Below are 7,355 nucleotides of genomic sequence, written 5' to 3' on the forward strand. Positions count from 1 at the left end.
AAAAATCTGCCTGCGTCAGAGAAGCTGGAGTCGAGGAAGTTGCGGTCGCCGTCGGGACCTGCAAAAGAAGTCTAAATCGGAGGTGGGGTTGCTCCGACAAGACCCTCCGATATTCAAGTCAGTTCTCTGCCTCAACAAGAATGGAGTGCTCGAACGAAAATTTTAGCAGAGTTTTGGGATAGAAAATTAGAGCTTAGAGAATAACGTATCTGGGGTCTCCCTTTTATAGGCGGGGAGTGCGATAGACTGATAGCGACTGTTTGTAACTACCTAGTCATGGGCCATATGGGGCCAGGAGGAATTTATCATGAAGAGTAATGGGGTGGAGTCGTGGCTGTCACCATGGCTCACCACGTGGAGTCAGTTGCAGAGAATGGAGCGGCGTCCGTTGTCGCGACTCGTCAGGGAGTGGTGGAGCCGCGTAGAATCTGTCACAGGAGGTGGAGCAGAATCGTGGCCATTATTGCGGCCAACCAGGGAGTGATGGAGCCGCACAGAATCTGTTGCAGGAGGTGGAGCAGAATCATGGCCGTTATTGTAGCCTGTCAGAGAGTCCAGGCCTGTCGGCCGAAGCTTGGTTGAAGCGCCTGGCGGAGAGAGGTGCCTATCCATCTGGAAGGAGCTCGGATGTTGCTGGCGGGCCGTCCACCGTTGGGTGCCTTGAGTGTTAGTACTATAGGCGAGGGCCATCTACGATTCAGAGTTGGGGATAAAGTCCGGCTCCCGTAGGAGTCTGGACGAAGTCTACCTGTAATTGAAGTTGGGGCGAAGTCTGGCTCCCGTAGGAGTCCGGACGAAGTCTCCCTGCAGCTGGAGTCGGGGATGAGATCCGGCTCCCATAGGAGTCCGGGCGAAGTCTACCCTGTAATTGAAGTTGGGAGCGAAGTCCGACTCCCGTGGGAGTCCGGACGAAGTCTATCTATACCTGCAATTGAAGTTGGGAGCGAAGTCCGACTCCCGTGGGAGTCCGGACGAAGTCTATCTGTAAGTGAAGTTGGGTAGAAGTCCGGCTCCCGTAGGAGTCCGGGCAGAGTCTCCCTGCAGCTGGAGTCGGGGATGAGATCCGGCTCCCGTAGGAGTCCGGGCGAAGTCTACCTGCAATTGAAGTTGGGGACGAAGTCTGACTCCCGTAGGAGTCCGGACGAAGTCTACCTGTAATTGAAGTCGTGGGCGGAGTCCGGCTCTCGTAGGAGTCCGGACGAAGTCTGCCTGCAGCCGGAGTCGTGGGCGGAGTCCGGCTCCCGTAGGAGTCCGGACGAAGTCTGCCTGCAGCCGGAGTCATGGGTGGAGTCTAGCTCCCGTAGGAGTCTGAACGAAGTCTGCTTGCAGTCGGAGTCATGGGCGGAGTCCGGCTCCCGTAGGAGTCCGAACGAAGTCTGCCTGCAGCAGGAGTCATGGGCGGAGTCCGACTCCCGTAGGAGTCCGGACGAAGTCCGCCTGTAACCGGAGTCGGGGATGAGGTCCGGCTCCCATAGGAGTCTGGGCGAAGTCTACCCGCAATTGGTGTTGGGGGCGAAGTCCGAATCCCATAGGAGTCCGTCTGCGTGAAGAACCTGGTCGACGCTGGTGGGGGTTTATCCATTGATAGAACTCGAGAATGCTGCGGAGGCTCGGCCGCCAGAGAGGTTCGGAAAGATGTTGCCGAAGGTCGGAAGTTGGCAGAATCTCTGGAGGGTCACTCCTGGTGCAAACTTTGGCTGTTGGGGTATTTTGTACCCTACATCAGTCCCCCTACTTTCGAGTTCGAGTTTCGATTGAAGAAAGTACAAAAAATTTTCACAGCCGAAGTCGTTTCCTTGAATTCCGCACACGACCGCCCTCGAAAATCTTGGCATTTAATGCGTGCATGCCGGAGCCTTTTTTTGATTAGGGCGATACGAAGAGTCCTTTCAAAACTTCCACCAGGGCGTAATCCTAAGCACCACGCCATAATGATCCCACCGGCAGCCAGCCCTACGTCACGGTAAGTGGGACACGTGGCAGGTGCTGGTGGGCTTAGAGATGTCCGCCACCATAACTGTGCCAGGTCCTGTCGCTTATTTAAGACCCCGCCTTTCCTTCAGGGGCTTCACTTCGCTTGAGGGTCGACACCTTTCTTCTGCCTGAGAATTTAGCCACTCAGCCACTCCATCGGTGCCCTTTTCGACTCTGAGCGCCCTTCGCACCAGTCTTCGCCATCCCCACCAGCTCCCCGCCATCTTCAGTCCTCTGAGCCTCTCTGAGGGGTTCTCCCACTGGGGCTCCCACCCCGGAGGCCAACTTCGAGAGGATGCCACAGATCGAGAGGAGTAAAAGGGGGAAAATAGCGGCCTGCGAACTCTCCGACTGTCGAACTGTCACTGAGGGTTCCCATCACCTCAAAGGGGGCTCGAGGGAGAATTCCTTCAACAACAGGGATTTAATAACGGGGATGACCAGTGAGCGCGTTCTGCCTGAGAATTTTGGAGTAGTTGAACGGGGTGACACCGGTCAAGGGGGCAGAGTTGTCGTCACAAGCTGTGGCGGGATTTTTGATGTCGTCAGGGCCGAGGGACCAGAGGCGGTCGGTGCTGACGGTGGGGCAGTAGAACTTGTTGCGGGGACGGTGGAAGTAGCGCATGCCAACCTTGTCGGAGTGCCTAGGACGGTGGTTGTCGTGGAGCATACGGTGGTGGTGCATGCCTCCGATGCCATCGCGGCCTCCGGGGTACCTCCGGTTCTTCTTGATGCAGGTCATCATCGCCGCTGCCGTTGCCGTCACCGCCCCCTGAATTCTATCTCACCCTTTTCCCCCTAGGGCTGGGGTTTCGATGATGGAGTGGAACGAGGTGGGGGCGAGAGCTGAAGGATTTATCACACGCACTGGAAAATGCTGTCGAGACGAACAGAACCGGAAGGAGAAGTTGGGAGCTTGAAGTGGTCTCCAACGTGTTCCTTTTGAGTCTTGTAGTAATGTTTTTTTTTTCTCGACTGCCAGGGCCTTGTAACGTACACCTTTGTTAATCAAGAATGAGAAGGAAATTTTGTTACTTCGTCCGCACTTTGCATCGAATTGCTGCCTGCCGAACTTCTTTCATTTACCATTGTTATTGTTGTATTCCCTTCTTTTTCTTTTTCTCTTTTTTTTTCTTTTTTTTTTTTCGACGTTGTCCGGAGGTCGCTGGTCGTTGCCGCGTCGACTCACTTTTTCGATCATCCTTCTTCTTCAGCCTTAATGGCTCTATAATGCATATTTAATAAATAACATGAGAAGAAAATTTTTCGCTACCTCTTTTACTCATGCGTTGAATTGCCGCTTGCCGAGCTTCTTTTGGCTTTTGCCTTGCTTGAAATCGATGCCGTTCGGAGGTACCCAATTGCCATTGCATTGACCCATCCTTTTGTCCATGGCCACAGATTTGCCCGGGGCCGCTCAGGTTTGACGCCCTTTTTCAGAGTTCGAGCTCTGAGGTCCGAGCTTCTCGTCACCCTGAAGAAGTCATCTTATCTCAGGCTTGCGTTGAGGGCTTTCTTGAAGGTCGGGGTTTTTGATAAGAACCCCGATCCTTGCTAGGACAAGGTTTCCTGCATCTTTGATGCTGTTTGTTTTTCATTCGTCGCCGACGTAGTCCGTCACTTTTTTTTTAACTCCCCTCTCCTTTCTCCTTTTTCTTTTTCGAGTGAGGGTTTTCCCTATGCTCTTGGTGGGGTTGCGGGAGCGTGAAGGGGCCACTGGGAAGGTCTCCTTTTTCCCATCTGGTCTTGAATGACCAGACCATAATTGGTGTCAGGACGGGGTTCTTCCCCTATTTCTAACGTAATTAGTTTTAGCTCAGGTTAGGACGAGGTCCTCCTCTTGTCGCTAACGGGGATATGGGGCACATATGGGCGTCGCGGGGCCTCTCCCCCCATCTGGTCTAAGTGTGATCGGGCCTTCGACCTTGCTCAAGTTAGGGCGAGGTTCTCCTCCTGTCCCTAACAGGGCTGTGGGGGCACATATGGGCGCTGTTTGGCCTCTCCCCCCATCCGACCTAAGGGGAACCGGGCCTTTGACTTTGCTCAAGTTAGGGCAAGGTTCTCCTCCTGTCTCTAACAGGGCTGTGGAGGCACATATGGGTGTTGTTTGGCCTCTCCCCCATCCAGTCTAAGGAGAACCAGGCCTTCGACTTTGCTCAAGTTAGGGCGAGGTTCTCCTCCTGTCCCTAACAGGGCTGTGGGGGCACATATGGGCGCTGTTTGGCCTCTCCCCCCATCCGGTCTAAGGAGAACCGGGCCTTTGACTTTGCTCAAGTTAGGGTGAGGTTCTCCTCCTGTCCCTAACAGGGCTGTGGGGGAACATGTGGGCGTTTCAAGGCCTCTCCCCCCATCCGGTCTAAGGAGAATCGGGCCTTCAATTTTGTCGAGATGAAGTTCTCCTCCTGCTCCCGACACAGTTTGTTTTGACTATCCTGTCGATATAGGCTTGTGCCAAGAGGGGAGACATGTGGATATGCAACTTTTATTTAAAATAAAGTTATCGATAATACATTCGTAAGTTCTCCGAGCTCCATGGTCGCGGGAGGTCTGCTCCTCCGAGCTCCTTGAGGTATTAAGTTTCGGGCCAGACCACTTCTTTGACTTCGTACGGGCCTTCCCAATTTGGGGCGAGCTTCCCTCGATCCTGAGGTTACGATACAACGGCTCGTCGAAGCACTAGATCTCCTGCTCTAAAGACTTTATTCTTGACTAGGGAATTGTAATAGCGGGCGACTTTCTATCTATAGGCTGCCATCCGAACTTGAGCTACCTCGCGCTTTTCTTTCAGTAAGTCGAGGTTGGCTTTAAGACCTTGCAAATTGTGATGTTCGTTGAATGCTATGACTCATGCCGATGGGAGTTTAAGCTCAATTGGGATAACAGCCTCCGTTCCGAAGGCTAGAGCAAAGGGGGTCTCCCCCGTGGGCAGTCTTTGGGTAGTTCGGTATGCCCACAACACATGATAGAGTTCGTCTGCCCAAGTTCCCTTCGCCTTTTTGAGCCTTGCTTGATCCCCTGCAGCAGGGTTCTGTTGGTCACTTCAGATTTGCCGTTCGCCTGAGGATGGGCTACTGATGTGAAGTTATGGGAGATGTTTAGATCTTCACAGAATTCGATGAATCTCGCTCCCATGAACTGCCGCCCATTATCAGTGATTAGGGTTCTTGGCAGGCTGAACCTACAAATGATTGACTTCCAGACGAAATCTTGCACTTTAGCTTCTGTGATTTTCGCCAGTGGTTCGGCTTCGACCCACTTGGTGAAGTAGTCAATTGCTACCAGGAGGAACTTCTTCTGCCTCGACGCCATGGGAAAGGGTCCAAGGATATCCATTCCCCATTGCGCAAAAGGCCATGGAGCACTCAAGGGTGTAAGCTCGGTGGCAGGCTGTCTCTGGATGTTGGCGTATCTCTGACATCGGTCGCATTTCTGACGTATTCAATCGAGTCATGATGCATTGTTAGCCAGTAATATCCTTGGTGGAGTAACTTGTGGGATAAAGATCTAGCCCCCAGATGGCTTCCACAGATTCCTTCATGCACCTCCCACAAGGCATATTCAGCTTCTGAAGGCCGGAGGCATTTTAGAAGGGGCAAAGAGTATGATCTCTTGTACAACTTGTTCTCATAAAGGATGTATCGGGAGGCTTGATTTCTGAGCTTTCGAGCTTCTTTTGCATCATGAGGGAGAACTCCGTCCCTGAGATATGCCATCAGGGGGTCGACCCAACTGGGCTCGTGATCAATTTCCATCATGGGCTGCAATTCTTCCATACTTGGGCACTTCAAAACTTCAAAGAGAACACCCTTGGGCAATTCAGCCGGAGCCAATGTAGCCAGCTTGGAGAGAAGATCGGCCTTGGTATTTTCCATCCTTGGAATCTGCCTGATGTTGAAGCTACTGAAGGCGGGGACGAGCTCCTTTACCTTTTCAAGATACTTAGCCATGCTGTCCTCCCGCGCTTCATAGTTTCTGTTGACTTGCCCCACTACCAATTGGGAGTCGCTGTGAACTTGGAGCCGATCTACTCCCAACTCTTTGGCGATCTTCAATCCTGCGATCAGAACTTCATATTCTGCTCCATTGTTTGTTATGGAGAACTCGAAGCGCAGAGCGTACTCCACGATGATTCCCTCTGGACTGATCAAGATCAGGCCCGCGCCTGCTCCCGACATGTTGGAAGACCCATCCACGTAGAGGGCCCAAAAGCAACCAAGGAGGTCGGCTTCTTCTTCAGGGGAGTTCGGTCGGGGCTCAAGGTCGTCTATTTCACCCTGTTCCAGTTCGACCTCCTCCGAGATTGTGCACTCTACTATAAAATCTGCCAATATCTGGGCTTTTACCGTCGGTCTGGGTCGATAGTTGATGTCGAATTCGGTGAGGTCGATCACCCATTTCACCATTTTACCGGAGGCATCTGCCCGGTGCAGAATAGCCTTGATCGGCTGGTCGGTGAGTAACGTTATTGTGTGCCCTTGGAAGTAGGGTCGGAGCCTTCGGGCTGCAATCAACAGGGCATAAGTTAGTTTCTCTAATTTAGTATACCTGGTTTCGACGTCTCTCAACGCGCGACTGACGTAGTAGATCAGCCATTGAATTTTTGCCTCTTCCTTAACAAGGACTGCGGTGAGGCCATAGGAGAGACCGCCAGGTATAAAAATAGCTCCTCTCCAGGCTCGGGCTTCACCAACAACGGGGGTGAGCTGAGGTAGCTTCTTAGCTCTTCGAATGCCTGTTGGCACTCAGGGGTCCAACAGAAGTTCTTCGGCTGCTTGAGGGTTTGGAAGAAGGGTAAGCACCGTTCGGCCGACCTCGCGACAAAGCGATTCAGGGCCGCTACCCTCCCTGTAAGGTGTTGAACCTCTTTATCGACCTCAGGGCGGCCATCTCCTTGATGGCGCAAATTTTCTCTGGATTGGCTTCAATCCCGCGTCCCGATACCATGAAGCCCAGGAACTTTTTCGAGGTCACTCCGAAAGCACATTTAGTCGGGTTCAGCTTCATCTTATATTTTTGGAGGGCATCGAAGGTCTCCTCGAGGTCGGCGATGTGGTTCATGGAAGATTTGCTTTTCACGAGCATGTCGTCCACGTAGACCTCCATGTTGCGGCCGATCTGCTCTTTGAAGAGTTTGTTCATCAGCCGCTGATAGGTCGCACCTGCATTTTTTAGGCCGAATGGCATGACCCTGTAATAGTAAAGGCCACGGTTAGTACTGAAAGCAGTCTTTTCTTCATCTTTCGGTGCCATCCTGATTTGGTTATAGCCGGAGAATGCGTCCATGAAGGTGAGAAGCTCATGGCCCGAGGTCACATCCACCAGTTAATCAATTCTGGGCAGAGGGTAGCTGTCCTTTGGGCAGGCTTTATTCAGCTTTTTTG

This window comes from Elaeis guineensis, chromosome 16 (genome assembly GCF_000442705.2).
Source record: "Elaeis guineensis isolate ETL-2024a chromosome 16, EG11, whole genome shotgun sequence".
Taxonomy (NCBI): domain Eukaryota; kingdom Viridiplantae; phylum Streptophyta; class Magnoliopsida; order Arecales; family Arecaceae; genus Elaeis; species Elaeis guineensis.